The 17,176-nt window shown below is 30.0% G+C and overlaps 1 long non-coding RNA gene across 1 annotated transcript; it reads left to right on the forward strand.

The window, feature by feature from the left end:
• The first annotated feature begins 13,375 nt into the window (after window positions 1-13,375).
• LOC136077771 (uncharacterized) lies at window positions 13,376-14,768 on the forward strand. The gene is made up of 3 exons (XR_010637265.1): window positions 13,376-13,596; window positions 13,676-13,885; window positions 13,973-14,768. It is a non-coding gene; the product is annotated as an uncharacterized LOC136077771 (long non-coding RNA).
• The last annotated feature ends 2,408 nt before the right edge of the window (window positions 14,769-17,176 follow it).

The following is a 17,176-nucleotide window of genomic DNA, read 5'->3' on the forward strand; positions in this document are numbered from 1 at the left end:
GATGATGTTAACAACGGTTTTAATGTTTAAAGCACAAATTAAATACTGTCATGATAATCATTTGCTATTGTTATTATACCATTCTTATAAATTCATACTTGTCTACCTATGTTATATAGGTACCGATTAGAAAAATAAAATGGCGTTTACAAAGATTTTAAGAACCCTATATTAAAGTTCTTCGAGGTTTTCCGTAAAACGATTTGAAGAACCTTGCGGGTTCTTTGAATTGCTTTGTAAATAAACCTCTGGTTCTTCAGAGAACCATTTTTATTGTGCGCGTCCTGTATATAGTGGATTTCTTTTTTATTTTTAATCATTCCTATTTGGAAATCTTAACCTACAACAATTCGTTCAATAGATCAACAAGTCTGCTTCACTTACCCTTATAACGGTACCCTTATATACGGTAAGCTATTATTATATTATTTTGATTTAAAAGTTAAGAATTTTTCAAACTCAGTTTTTGCGGGTTATTATTATTATTTTTTTTCTTTGTGGATCTTTGTGGAATTCTTTGGCGAATTAATTCGCTTTGCGGATTGCTTCAATTAGTTGATTGGTCCGATAAAATTTAAATTGTTATATTTCTTCTACTTAAATAGAAATAGAAATAAAAATAGAAATAGAGATAAAAACTAGTTTGAAAAATTGTTACGTTCATTTCAACAATTAAGGCAAATAATTAGTTCTTTTGTTGAAAACATTATGCATGCCTCTAAAATATCATTTTTTGTTATAACAAAAATTAAGGAAAATTTTTAAATAACTTTTAAATAATTAGTTCTTTTTCGGAAACTGTTTGCATGCATCAAAAACTTAACAATTGGTTCTTTTTCCGAAACTGTTTGCATACATCACGTTTTATTAAAGCAAATACTAAGGAAATAATATTTGCCTAATATTTTTAATAATACTCCCTCAATATTTCCAAAATATTGAGGCAGATATTTCAATAAAAGGTCCGTAAACCCAAAATGTAATTTGATCCGTGTTTTCGAATTTTTAATCCGAAGAGTAATCCGTATTAATATTCAGGGTGCGTATTCACAAAACTTTCGTAACTTTTGCGCAGCTCAACTAAGGTTACGGAAATCGTTAGTTCATGTTACAATTTGGTATTCACCAATGTTTCGCAGCATTTCCGTAAAGTTAGGGTTGCCGTAAAGTAACCGTAAAGTTAAATTAACCGTAAAGTTAAGGTTGCGCATGAGTTGCGCTGAACTTACGCAAAAACTTACGCAAAAAACAACCAAGTTAATTTTATTTTGAATGAACCAAGTTTTCGTAATTTTAAAAAGCAAACTTTTCTAATATTGAATTCATATAGTTTTTAACTTACTTAAATTAGGGATTATTACTAATTGATATTTTTTACAGCCTATACATTCTATAAAGAGGTTATAAAGGGCAGATAAATTTTGACAATTGTTTAATATACAATTAATAAAAACTAGAAAAACTTTCTTTTTTTTCAATCCTAAATACCACGTAACAGGGGCGGATGCATGATTTTTTGTGGGTGTTGCCTGTTTTTTTTTCGAGTTGCCAAAATATAGTCGGCGATAGTTTTTTGTAAATTCCTCCCCCGGGCTAGCGAGGGGGGAGGGGAAGGTTGCAAAAAAATATCGCCGACTATAATTTGGCAATTCGGCATCAAAGCGGCATCAGTACTTTATTATTACTTATTTGGCATTGTTCTCAATTACCCATATAAAACAAAAATAATAAAAATGTTGCCTTGGCTATTCTGTTTATAAATTAGACATTTTTTACTTGTCTAACCTATTTAACGAAGTGCACCAACGAGAAGGTAAGCCATAGGACTTTGCACTCCATCTGTAAACTGTCATGTGGCCTAAGGTTAGCCCTCCATTTCTGGACTCTTTCCTTTTCTTGATAGGCAGTTAGTGTAAAGTATTTGTATTGTTGCCTTAGGTTAGCCCTCCATTTCTGGATTCTTACCTTTTCTTGATAGGCAGTTAATGTAAAGTATTAATATAGTTGCCTTAGGTTCGCCATCCATTTCTGGATTCTTTCCTTTTCTTGATAGGCAGTTAGGCCAAATTTTTTTAATTGTTTTTTTTTTTAATTTTTATGTTGGTTTTTCTAATTTTCACTAAATATAAGATAAACTTAAATATAAAATAAAATAAAATACACGAATATAGTCAATAAACAAAAAAGAAATTAATAAACTAATATTAGGTAATAACCAACTATAAGCGTCGTTCCCCTAAAACAGAAAAAATATTTAAAACTCTTTCTACATCAGGAATTATTTCTTGATGAATAGTCATTAGAGCTTAAGAATTAAATCTTGAATCGCTCATGCGGCTTCGCATTTAAGTTTTCAGTCTGCGTATAACAGAAACGCTCCTTTCGCATTCACATGTATTAATTGGAATTGTTCCCATTATTAAAAAACCTTCCCTAATGTTTGGGAAACCCCTCATATGAATAGACTTTAAAGTCTCTGTAATAGTGGATGGGATCACAGATTGATTGCTCCAAAATGTTTCCCACAAATCTAATTCAGCATGAATTGATGTAGGATGAGGCATATCCGATATATAAAAATGCAAAAATTCCATAAAATCTGACTTCCAAAAACATTTTTCTTTATTTTTTTTTACAACAGTTGCAGGAATACCAGATAAACCTTTGTAAACAATCATCTCACCTTCATCAAATCTATCTTCTAATTCATTAATTAAATGATCTAGAAGAGGAGATATGATGGAATATTTGAAATAATCTGAAACTGTGTCAGAGGGATGATTATCTCTATAAACTTGTCTGCCACAGAGCCTTGGTTTAACTTCTGAAACATTAAGAGTCTTAGCTAGTTAAAGAGCAGTTAAGTAGGGTAGGGTGGGGTAATATGGATTGTTGAGGTAATATCGATATATTCAATAAATATGCATAGAGTAGGTTATCTATACATAATGGTAAAACCTGAAAATTACCAACAGTTTGTACACATAATTAGCTTCTTTTTTTAGCATTAACAATGTTTATATTTGATTTACATGAATAGTTAAATTGTAAAACAATTTGTTTTGAAAAAAATAAAAAAAACATTACGTTTTAAAACTTTTGTCTGCAGACTTCAGTAATATTACTTATCCAAGAATAATGATGTAAATTTATTAATTGAACCATCATGCAACAACATGTAAAATTTAATTTATAAGTTCTCTAACCCATATTGATAAATAAACAAAAATCTAAAATGGGGTAAAATGGATATGCAGGTAAAAATGATAGTGGGGTAAAATGGATATATATAAGATATATCAAATCCTATTAACATTACAGAATTTTGTTATCAAAATCATAAGCTGCATGACATTTATTTATATACTTAAGCTCATATTTGCTTTTAAATATAGTATTATACATTTTTCACTAACATATAATAGTTTTATCTAATGTTAACGAACTATTTATGTTAAGATCATAGTTCAAATTTGTTTTCTTTGAATGGCAAGGTTAAAAATTTAACTCCCATTTAAATATTTCATATTTTATTTTTGTATTCCTCGTTTTATTTTATTACAGTATTTTACTTTATTATTAAATATTATATTTTACATAATTAAAGTTAATTTTATAATATTTTAGACAAAATAATAAGACTGAAATAATCATGCCTGAAATAAAATATCAGTGCAAGACTATTGGTACATACAATCACAGCAAATTACTGACCATACAGCTTGTTAAGGAAGAGGAGTCAGTATACAATGGATCAAAGTTTTCTGGCCAAAAAAGGGCAAAGTTTTAACAGCTCAAGATGTTGACGCAAGGTTGCAAGAAAAAGAGAAGAACAAAACTAAAAAGAAGACTGTATCAGTCAGAAAAAGAAAACTGCTAGTCATAACCAATATAGTTTGGCCTTTTAAATTTATGAAAAGCAACAAGCGTGATATATGTATCAAATATATTATGAGTATCCGTATTACCCCACCAGTGGGGGTAATATGGTTATATGAAAGGTGTGGTTAAAAAAGGATTAGTAAGTTAGTTATTTGAAATATATTTATTTTCTACTCATTGTGATTCTATTGTATACACCCTGAATGTAAAGAAAAATAACAAAAGTTTTTATGGTAGTAATTAACTAAAAAAAAAAATTATACTAAAAAAATATATATATAAAATTCTATCCATATTACTCCACCCCACCTTACCATTCGTTATGATAGACATCAATATTTTTTCTTAAATCTAAAATTTGAGTTTTTAAACAATTTATTTCATTGCACTGTTGTGCAAAACAAAATTTATTTTTCTAGCTTTCAATGATGCAAAGTTATCAATAATTTCATTGTAACACAGAGATTTTGCCAGGGGATTTTCAATTGACAAAATGGCAAGATTAGTCAAACGTTCTTGACCCATGAAGGATCTCAGATAACTTTTCAAAAGCCTAAGTTTGCTAAAGCTACGTTCACATGATCCCACAGTGACGGGTAGTGTGAGAAATATTCTAAGAGCAATTTCAATGAAAGGGTATGCCTCAGTCAAAGAATAGGTGTGCATAAATTGCAAGATTTTCAACGGATTTGCGTTTTTTAAATCTGGAATCAGGACACTGGCTTGAAACTTAAAGCTTTCAATTTCAGATAGAAATTCATTAGCATTATGATCACGAACATATTTTTGACAAAGTTTGTCTCCACATTTCTTCAGATCTTCAACTGACATACTTGCAAGAGAGTTACCATTTAGAAACTCAAAATCTGATGAAATTCAGCCATTGTTTCAAATCTCCAGTGTAATTGTGTAATTATACTGTCAAAGACTATATTACAATTAATTTCAAAATCTTTTTCTGGAGGTATGTGTGAGCTTTCTTCCCTTGTTTCATCATCAAACATCCTTTTTGCTTTTCGTTTTCTTTTGATTGGAAAGCTAGCTTCAATGTCAAGATCTTTTGATATTATTTCAGCTTTTTTCATGCTGTTATGAATGCCCCTATATCGAAGGTTTTGTATAGAAGCAATCAGACCAGCAATTTTTTTTGATGCAATATCAATTGTCATATTTTTTGATTGTAAGCTGCGATTCTGTCTGTCAATTAATGTAAGTATCATGTTCCAAAGGTCAAGCCAGCAAAGTCAACTCAAAATCAACTTGATTCTCTGCTAAATGCTGAAACCTTGTTTCAGCATTTAGCAGAGAATCATTACTAATTTCTTGTAAAACATTGCAAACATTTGTGATTTGATTATTTAGTGAATGAATAACTTCCTTTTTGGCAGACCAGCGTGTTTCACTTTGACTTTTTAGGATGACTTCAAGTGTTTTCATCAGTTTGTCCCATCTGGTAGTAGAACTTGAGAAGAAATTGAATATTTTTTGAACCTTTCCAAAAAATGTAATCATAAATGGGGAAACTTCTGCTGAATGGACTCCTACAAGATTTAGAGTGTGAGCTGCGCAAGGCACATACCGTGCTAAATCATTTTTTGCAGTTATTTGGGCTTGAGCACCAGAATATTTTCCAGACATGTTGGCTCCATTGTCATAACCCTGACCTCGGCAATCTTCAATGTTTAATTCATCTTTATATAAGCTGAATAATATTTCTGAAGCCAGACCAACTCCGATTTTTGATGAGACTCAATGAAATCCAGAAAACTCTCTTCAATAGAACATTCTCCATCAGTGACACAAACATATCGGATTATTTCTGACATTTTTTCTTTGTGAGAGAGATCAGGAGTGCAATCAAATAAAATTGAATAATATTTGGCTTTTTTAATTCTCGTGACTATCACCTTTCTGCCAAGAAGTTCAATTAGTTCATTCTGAATTTGTGGGGAAAAGTAACTAACAGATTTCTGCTTAAGTTTAACATTTGTTATGTGTTCTGCTAAATGATGATGATAGCGTACTATTAGTTCAATTGTGTTGAGAAAGATTCCACTGTTTGGCTCACCAATAATATTGGAACTGCCTCGAAAAGCCAAATTGTTCTTAGCGCAGAACATAATTGAATCTATAACAACTTTTAGAATATTTCGCCACTTTTCTTTTTCAGTTTGGATGGCATTTTGAATGTCCCTGTCTAAAGATCTTTCCTCTCAGATTTTTTTCCATTTCTTTCCATGAAGTAAAACACTTTCTATGTTCACAGCTATTCTCGTGTTCAAGGATTCGAGGGTTTAGTTGTTTCCATTCTGAAAAGCCTTTTGATGTATCTGCAAACTTGCTTGTTTTTGTGTTTGAAAAAAGGATACATGGAAAGCAAAACAAAGAGTTTTTTGATGCACTGTATAACAACCATTAACGATTAACTCTTTCCCCATTAGGAAGATTTTTTTCAAACCAACTAGAACTGAAATGTCTGTTTTCTGATAATGTTGATGTGGTAGGATAGACTTTTCTCTTGTCTTGTTTAGCACCATGTTCAACCAAAGAACATCTTAGACTGTCATTAATTTTGGGCCAAGTTGGTGGATCATCAAACTTGAATTCTAACAGATTTGTTGTAACTGCATTTTGGTTGACTTCATTGTTTTGCAGTAACTGTTCATCGTCACATCGAAAAAAAACTGGACTTTTTTGCGCTGTAAAAATAAAAATAAACTATATCAACATTTTTTCCATTGTAATATTGCAAATGACATGGCTTAGTTTGCTAAGTTTTTTAATTAAATTTATTTGTGATTTTGACTTGAAAATCCATCAATAAAAATATTTTTACCTGGTTGTTCTGTTTGATCTTCGCTTTTTTTAATCCATTTTGCAAACACCTTTTGTAATTTTTTGTCACTTTCAAGTCGTTGCTTTTTTAACTTTTTGAAAGCTGAACCAGATAGCTTTATTTATTTTTTTTGATGGTGACATAATAGATTTTAAAACTTTTCTTTCAAAATATTTTACTTTTCTTGACAAAGAAAGAATGAAACCTTCTGTGTGCGACTAGGTGTAATCAATAAATACAAATGCAATTATTTTGCCTCGATTTATTTTTTAAAAGTTCTCAAGTCAAAAAACTGCGAGTTAAAATTATTTTCATTAAAAATTGCAAATCTGGGTCGTAAAAGTCATTAAGTAAAACATTATTTGTAGTTTTGTAAACATTAAAGTGTTGCGTTCTAAAATCTATTGTTTGTTTAGCAATTTGTAAGAGTAATTAATTCTTACGCTTAAAAGAAAATTAAGTTATTTTTTAAATTCGCGACAATTAATTTAGTTATATTTGGTCATTGCGTATTTACCTTGATTGCGCAGTTTTTTCACTTCTTCCCATAGTTTCTTTCTCTCTCCCATAGTTTCTTTAGCGAAATCTTCGTTAATATATATTCCACTGCCTTTCAGATTTTGTTTTAATAATTAAATTTTTTTAATTAATGTTTTAATTTCAAATTGGAAATTATTTTAATTTGCATGAAGGTGCGAAAAAATTATGAGGCGTGTCCAAAGATTTTGAAACGCAAATTAAAATTATTTTTGTTCTGAGGCGTCTTTAAAACATTTCATATATTAAAAAATGTTTATTAAATTTTGATATTTGCCGCCTCGCTAATTTGCCGCCCATGGCTGTGGCCTCGTTCGCCACCCCTTCACTACGGCTCTGTATATACTTTATACTCTTAAAAATATATAATATACTATAATATCTTATTTTATATAACAATGTTACTATTATTTTATATAAGGTGTTATGTTATTTAATAGTATAATAACATCCTAATATATATAAATTAAATACATTAGGTTTAAGTTATTTATTAATATAACATCTTAATGTTTGTCATAAAGATGTTATACCAATATTTATTTATAAAATCACACCATAATGCATATAATTTAAATATATTAAGGTCTTATTTTATGTCGTTATATTACAATTATAAGATAATAATTTGATCATTTATACAAAAAGATAGCAATAATATTATGATATTATAATACAAGATGCTTTATTACGATAATTTATAATAATAACATCTAAATATTAAATGTTATTAAGTAAGTTGTTAAATTATTACGATGCATTTATGTTTGTGTTAATATCTATGATTATTGTTAACTTTATTATAATATATACAATTTATGTACATAAATTGTATTTATTATAACTTATAGTAAAATACACTGCAATACACTGCAAATCTAAAGGGTTCTTGAAGGTTCTGCGGCTGTTCTTTAAAGAACCTAAAGGTTCTTAGGGTCGACTTAAATAATCCGTGGGTTCTTCACGTACCTACTTACGGCTACTTTTTTAATGGAAGGTTCTTCGCATTAATTGTTAGAGTTAAGTTTTCTTAAGTTTCTTCTAAAGGTTCTTCAGAAACTTTTTTCATCTTTTTTAAGACGCCATTTTGCTTTTCTATAGAGTTTTTCTACTCAGCGTGTTAGTTGATTATAACGTGGAATCTTATAAACTTGACTAAACATGAGTTCTGAAAAAAATTGATATACTGCCAATGGTTATTAGCTACCATACGATTTTATTTTATCAATTAGTAAAATTAATTTAGGATACAATATGAATTTTGAATTCTACACAATAATCCCAATATTATATTTCAAAACGCAACTTAGAATAATAGTAATTATTTGCATTATATTGTCGTATAAGTTAGATCAAATTTAAAACTACAATTAATTTTGAATTTTCAGTTAAAGTTTGGAATGGGAGAGTACTTAAATTGGTCAATTGAAGAAGTTTGTTTGCATTTAGAGCAGAAAGGTTTTGGTGATTTAAGACAAAAAATTGTTGGTTAAATAAGCATTTTGAGTTTTTAAATGTTTGACTGTTTTGTAATAATTATACTGATGTTAAATTTAAATTTATTTTTTTATTTAGCAAATAATTTTTATGGAAATGGCTGCATGTAATAATAACTTGTATTTTGCTTGTTGTATATGTGGTGTGCAGAAGTATTCTGAGCAAAAATATTTAAAACATTTGTATATCATGCATGAACATACCCCTGGTTTTTTCCCAGTGTGTAATATTGATGGTTGTCCTGCCAAATGTAAATCTGTAAAATGTTTACGTCACCATATGCGCAAAAAGCATAGTTTCATTTTTAGCACACCTCAAGTATTAACAAATGAGTCTGATAGTTTTATGAGTGAAACAATGGAAAACCAAATTTTAGCAGACACTGTTGGTGATAACACCACAACAGAGTTTTTTAATGAGTCTATCACTGAAAATTGTAGTCTTGAAACCAGTAGTTTGGATTCTCATTTAGGTGCCATATCTTTATCCTCACTAGACAATCTACTCAATTGTTTGCAGAAACATTATGCTATGTTTGTAATTTCAATAGCAGAAAAACATTTAACTCCGTCTGTTGTTCAAATTGATTTAGCAAACGAAGTTCAATCTTTGTTGACTTATTTTAGTCATATTTTTTGTGATCTAATAAAGCAGCAACTTGGAGAAAACTTTGTATAAAATAGTCGTTTGAATCAACTTTTAAATAGTGGTTTACTTTTAAATAAAGTTTTATCTGTGGTCAATTCTAGCAAAAAGATTGTTTCATTTTGTAAGTCAAACTGAGGTCTTATTTTTCCAGTGGAAATTAAATTACATTCCATGAATGAAAATCAATGTGAATATGGTTTAAAAACACCAAGCTGTGAAACTTTTCAGTATGTACTAGTTTTACCATTACTAAAAAAGTCAGTTGAAAATGAGCTTATCTGGAATTCAATAAAAAGAAAACTTAAAAAAGATGAGTCTATCAATAATGAATTATTATATTCATATTCAGATGGTTTAAATTGTAAACAACATGTCATTTTTAAAGACAAGAACGCATTAAGAATCCATTTATATTGTGATGAATTTGAAGTGTGTAATCCAATTGGAGCTAATCATTTAGTACATAAACTCTTTGCATTTTATTTCTTCTTGGGAAACATTGAAGAACAGTATATTTCACAACTTCACAATATAAATTTATGTATTCTTGTAAAAGAAAAGTTTATTAAGAAATATGAAACATATAAGCAAGTTTTAAGACCTTTAATTTAGGATTTGCTGACGTTGCAGAATGAGGGTATTTTAGTTACAGTTGATAATATGATGGTTCGATTGTTTGGTGTGGTTGCAACAATATCTGCTGATAATCTTTCCTCCCATGCACTAGCTGGTTTTCAACGTGTTTTTAATTCCGACCGACAGTGCATGACTTCTTATGTTGACAAAAATAAAATTTTGGTTGAATGTGATACAACAATTCATACCAACGAAATGCATTATTATCATTTATCTGCTATTTCTGGTTCAGGTCACATTTCTTCTAATGTGTATGGTGTTGAAAAACGATGTCCTTTATTGGATTTACCATACTTTAATGTTTTACAGTCTTTTCCACCAGACATCATGCATGATATGTCAGAAGGAACAGTTCCACAATTAGTAAGTTTAATGTTGTTAAAATTCAATGCACAAAATATAATTACAGTAGAACAGGTAAATGCTTGACATTTTTGAAATTGGCAAAAATGACAGGAAAAACAAATCAGTACCATCTGTTATCCGTTCTGGTGCATCTATTAACTTTGTTGGTTCTGCAACACAGAAGTTTTGTTTGTTTCGGTTATTACCGTTTATGATTGGCAATCGTATACCAATATCTAATGTGTATTGGTTACTTTATTTACAGCTGCGAGATATTGCAGATTATGTATTTGCTCCAAAAATTTCAAAAACTGTTTTGACATATCTTCAATTTTTAATAGAACAGTTTCTGCAAAATTTTATTAAACTTTTTCCCAACAATTTAACACCCAAGTTTCATTTCATGCTCAATTATGCTCGTCTAATTAATGAAAATGAACCACTAAGATATTTATGATGCCTGCGTTTTGAAGCTAAACATTTATATTTCAAAAAGTTAGCTTCTTCCATTAGAAGTTTTAAAAATATAGGTTATTCTCTTGCAAAGCGGCATCAGCTGAGACAGTGTTGGGAGATGGCATCTTCTGATTTTTTCAATGAAAAGTATGAAACATCAAATCTATGTTCAATTACGTTTGATATTTTAGCAACAAATCTTCAGGAAAAATTATTGTCTTTTTTTTTTTAATGATATTATTGATAAAAAGGAAACAGTTTGGAAGTGTAATGCCATTACTATAAACAGAATTCAATTTCATGTGCATGATACAGTTATTTTAGCTTTACTACATGCAGAAGAAATTCCTTTATTTTTAAAATTTATCACATTATTCAATTTCGTCAACACTGTGTATTTTGTAGTAAGTTGCTGATTTGTGACAAATATAATGACTACTTGCATGCGTTCAGAGTTATAGAAGATGAAACTTTGTCAATATGCTTGCCAAAAGAAGTTTGTGATTATCAACTAGACACATATACAATACAAGATGGCCACTCCTATATTACTCTCAGACACATGTGTTTTAAATAAATTTTTGCAGAAAGATTTTTTGTTTTTAATATAGTCTGTTGTACTTGCACAAAAAAAAGCACATAACATTTATTTCAAATTTGTTGATGAAACAAGCATCAAAAAATAATATTTGTGATGTAGTGAATAATAATTACTATTAATAGCTAAAAATCATAAAAAAATAACTAACAAATAGATAAAAATATATTACTTAAAAAATTTAGTTTTAGCAGTTTACACTTTTTAATACAATTAACAATACCTTTGTGCTAACAGAAAAATTTTGTGTTTACTAGAGTTTGGCAGTAGTGCATGAGAAACAAATTACACTGGTGCTGGAAATATCTTAGTAGGATGTTTTAGAACTATGACACCATGGCCAGTTCGATATCAACTACCTATTTTGCCACCAGCAGTTATTGCAGCTTTTGAAGTCAAAGACTGTTGCTTTCTGCAGTTTAAGAGGAACAGCTGTAGAAACCAGTTGATTCAATGTTTATACGATGACATCAGCAAGTTTACATTGTAAATGTATTTTTTATTGAAATGTAATATCAAAATCTCTGTGCTTGTGTGTGCGTTAATGTTGTTTTCATTATTAACTTTTGTGTCAATGCTTTTTTTTTCATCATGACTAACGATTGTAACAATTACCTCATTCATACTGACTATAAAAAATGTCAACATGTAAAAAAGTTATCAGTGTAAAAAGTTGTAAAAAGCAACAATAAAACAATATCGTGAGGTTTTGTTAATATAAAAGTTTGTTTTAACATAAAACAACCTGACAATATTGTTTTATTTTTGTTTTATACAACTTTTAACAATAACAATTTCTTACATTTATTTTGTTGTCACTGTTTAATTTTTATTTCAAGGTATCCATCCAGTACCCAATATTCAGATGTGCTTGCTGCCCTATGTAGCAAGTATCCTTATTTGAATGAGTTCCCTTCAAGGAGTATAGGCCTGTAAATCGAGCCGAACAAGCCAAGCTTGCCAGGGCTTGGCTTGGCTCGTTTACATATTTAGTATGTTCAGGCTCGGCTCGAGCTCGTTTCGAACATGAGATTCGTTGTTCGAGCTCGGCTCGTTAAGGATTAGTATTGTTTGGGCTCGACTCGTTTTACATGTTGCTCGAGCTCGACTGGTTTAAAACTCGAAATAATTATTGTAACCTGTTAGTTTAAAGCTCGTTTAGTAAAAAAAAATTGTTCCTTAAAGGCTCGTCTGTAAATAATGCAAGTCCAAGTCAACAAACAACATAAACAATCCTACAATCTATTAAACATGCAAATAAACAACATATCGAAATAAGATCCCACAAATCTAATAGTTCAAAATAAAAGTTAAAACTAATAGTTCAATGTTCAAACTTAATTTTCAAAGTTCAAACATAATGTAAATTCTCACAAACATAATAATTCCTATTAAACACTGCACTCTAATAGTTCAAATTACATTTTCACAAATATAAGTCTTGCTGTCATGTATATATATATATATATATATATATATATATATATATATATATATATATATATATATATATATATATATATATATATATATATATATATGTATATATATATATTCGAGCTTTAATCGAGCCTATATGAACGAGCCTATGATGTTCAAGCTCGGCTTGTTTAATAAACGAGCCTAATTTTTTGTTCAAGCCCGGCTCGTTTACCATACGAGCCGAACATGAACGAGCTCTTGTCGAGCCGATCACCGAGCCGTTCACGAACACGAGCCAGGATTTACAGCCCAAAAGGAGTAGTAGTTCATCACAACAATTTGTACTGTGTCTAAGTTAATTAATAAATAATATAATAAATAAAATGAAGTATATAATAAGAATATGTAAAATATTTTTAAATGTAAATATAATGTATATGTATGTATTTGTATATAATATATGTATATAATATATGTATATGATATATGTATATAATATATGTATATAATATATGTATATATAAATCTTAATGCTTATGTGAAATAAATTTACTTATAATGGCAGCCTACACTATTGGTAAGTCTAAAAAATAAGCTCAAGAAGGAAAGAGCCCCTTTAATTAATGTTGAGACTGTTGCTATCCATAAAAGCAAATTTGGGAATCCAGGAAGAGGACGCAAGCGCACAGAAGATTGTCTTGAGAATGATCAAGCTTGTAGTAGGACACATAGAGACTTGGTAAAAATTAAGCTTTACTGTTTTGAGATAAAATAAAAAAAAAAGATGAAATGATTATTAAAAAAATAAATTTCTTTAGCTACATTCTCTGCCTATTGGTGAGGATGATGCAACTGTAGCAAAACATCATCAGGATATGATAATTGAATACCGTAAACTTCGTCCAGATATGAATATGCTGATTGATCGTCAGCAACGTAGTTGGTTTATGTGAGCAAAGGATTTCGATGGACGTCTTCGCACAGTTGATCTAAAAGCTAAATACCCATGGCTCTGCTCTGCTCAATTGGTAGGCTTTTAAATATTCTGTGGATTTTATTTTTTGTGTGTTCCAACTTTAAAATAATCTTTATAATAATGATGTTAAACTTCTTAGTTAAATAAAACTGAGATTTGGTAAACATCTCGATAAAGAATTTCATCAACGAATAAAGGGCATGGAAGATAAAATCTTAAACTTGGTTAAACTAAAGTGTAAACACAATTTTGTTTCTAAAATTTTTGCTGAAATTGAGTGTGAAACTAATGAAAGCACTAAGAGTAATAAATATTGTGTAATACAAGAGATTTCTGTTTTTCAATTAACTATTGGTAAAAGTTTTTATGCTTTTTTTTGTTGAATGTTGTTTTATAATTTAATTCTGTTTTTCAATGGAGCAACTCTTTTATTTCCACGGTTATTCAAAGAATCTGTTGAAACCTTGGTTACATTGGACGACACTTTAAAACAGAATACACCAATTATTGCAATCCCTCGAGCTCAAAGGTTGACATCAAAATTTTGTAGAATTATATTAGATGGCCAAGAAATAGTTGAACATCATAATGATGTTGATACCTCATTAGCGATGGTTTGTATATTTGCCTCTTATTTTATTTACGATATACAGTACCCTGTTCAGTTGAAAAACACATTATTATTTTTTGAACACATCATATTTGGTGTATCAAATAAAGAAATCCCTGTAACAATTCACAAGATGGCGAATACTCTGTGCAAGGTTATTGATTTACTTTAAACTTATTTTATATCGAAATCTTAACTTCAACTGCCTAACATAATTTTATAAATTGTAAAATTTATAAAACGAGAGAGATTTACTAGATGATGAGTACATTTTCACCTTTTATCGTCTATTGTTTGTTTAGGTTTAGCTTCTACAAAGTGAGGTAACAGAAACGTTCAAAATAAAGCAACTTTTAAATTTATTTTATCCAATAGTTTTGTAATTTTTTATTGCTTATGATATATGCTTTTTGTTAATCTAGTCGTTGTTTAATTCATCATTTCGCATAACATGTAAATGGTAAAACGTTAAATCATTTTTATCACGTGATGTAAACTTTTTGGAAGAACATGGATTAATTTGTATGAAAAACTAAAAAGTTTTAATAAAATTGTTAGTCTAAAAAATTATTCGAAAATTCAATAATAATTATTAATTATGGTTTTTTTTCAAAAAGTCATTCAAAGGTTTGTCTAGTGAATATTTTTTCAGTCAGATGTCTTGAATCTGAAATAGTTCTTCAAAAACAGTTCTTTGAAGAACCTTTGCAAATAGTTTTTCTTTTAAAAAAAGGTTCTCTTTAGGGTTCTTCGAAGAACCTATCCGGATGATTTACCGGAACTATTAAGAACTCTTAGGTTTTGTGAAAAACGGTTTAGGGTTCTTTAAAGAACCTTATCGTAAGGTTCTTCTGAAGAACCCGTACAAAGGGTTCTTAGAAGAACCTCTACGGGTGCTCCCTCAGCACCAACGTCAAGAACCCTCTAAGGTTCTTAAAGAATCATACTGTTTTAGAGTGTATATGAATCATAATAATGTTACACCATTTCTAATATTTAATGATTTTAACGTTATGCCTTAGTTAAGGCAGCTCATAGCTAACGTAACTTTTCTTGCTTAAATTGAGAAGAGCAAGTTTTCAAAAAGTTTGGTGAATACCATTTCAGTTTGGTGAATACCGATTTTTTTGCGCTGAACTTACGAAAAAACTTACGTAAGTTTTGTTAAACGCATCTGCGCAAGTTTAGTGAATACGAATTTCGTAGTTTTGAACTTACGCCAAACTTACGCAAAAAAACAAAGTTTTCTGAACACGCTCCCTAATCCGTTTTTGTGGATTTTAGATTCAATAAATAATCCGAAATATTCGTCTGATTCAATCTGGCAAACTTAATCCGATTCGTTTCTTTTTTTTTTTACTTTTTTTTTTCCCAGATGCCTAAGCTATCTAATATTTGAGAATTCTTCAACAATGTGGAGGAAAACAAGGCAAAATGTAAGGCCTGTAGCAAAATATACTTAATCAATGAAAGCACCACAAGTCCTTAAAGGAATCGTTTGAAAAGAGTACACTTGAATTTATATAAACAATTAGAAAGAAAAGACAAAGCAAAAATTAACAATACTAGACATTTTTAATGAGCTTACTTAATGAGCTGAAAACTCAGATTTTGAGCAAACACAAAAAAGAGGAAAAAAGTGGAAATGTCCACAGACACAAAAAGATGCACCAGCATCGCTACAGTCTGGACCAAGTGGAACTTGTGGCACTCCCAACACACAGACACGGAAAGGTTGAAAACAGGCTACCAAACCAGAATGGGAAGTCACTGACATCAATCAAATAAGAACTGTTATTGACATTACTAAATGGGTGATTGAGGATAATCGATCATTTTCTATTTTAGAAACTGACGCATTCACCTGGATGATGAAAACTGCAACTAACGGTCTATTCAGAGCCATTACAGCAAAGAATATATCTACAAAATACGTTCTTCTTCTTTTTAAATTTATCAAGGAACAAGTAAAAAGCATTTTCAATACAGACAAGGCAAATCTTTATGGAGTGGCCTTTACATCCGACATGTGGACCACTGATCACACTAATTTGTCTTTCATGAGCCTTACACTCAACTATATAGATTCAATGTTCCAATTAAAGCGCTTTTGGGTAGAAATGTCCTACTTCCCCGAACAACATACTGGCGACAATATTGCCAAGAAGCTCAATGAATCTCTCAACAAACTTGAACTTGATATTGGAGTCAAGACTTGGATAACAGTCGACGGTGCAGCTAATGTCCAAGCAGGTGTTAGAAAATTAATTGGTGTTCAAAGTGCAATTTGGTGTGTTGACCACCGTCTAAATCTAGTTGTCAGTGGTGCTGTCGATAATAAAAGATGTCCGAAGTGGTCAATTCTCAACCACAAAATAATAAAATTAGTAGGTCACTTCAACCTGTCCTCTCAAAAAGCTATGACTTTAGTTAATAGCTTTTTGAGAGGACAGGTAGTTAGTTGACCGAAGTTTCATCAGAGCTTGCTCACTACTTCAATGAAGATCTAAACAAAAGATTCCAAGGTGAGCTGATGAGTATTGAATTCTCTATTGCACATTTTTTAGATCCTAACAGCAAGGGTATGTGCTTTGTGGATGAGGAGGAAAAATTTGAAGCAGTCAAAACTGCAGTAAAGAAAGCTATGGAAAAACTGTCAAAAAAGAAATTTTTGCTCGCTTAAACACTCCTTCCCCTTTAATGTTGGATAATGAAGATGATGACAACTTTGAT

The sequence above is a fragment of the Hydra vulgaris genome, chromosome 03, assembly GCF_038396675.1.
Source record: "Hydra vulgaris chromosome 03, alternate assembly HydraT2T_AEP".
Lineage (NCBI taxonomy): Eukaryota > Metazoa > Cnidaria > Hydrozoa > Anthoathecata > Hydridae > Hydra > Hydra vulgaris.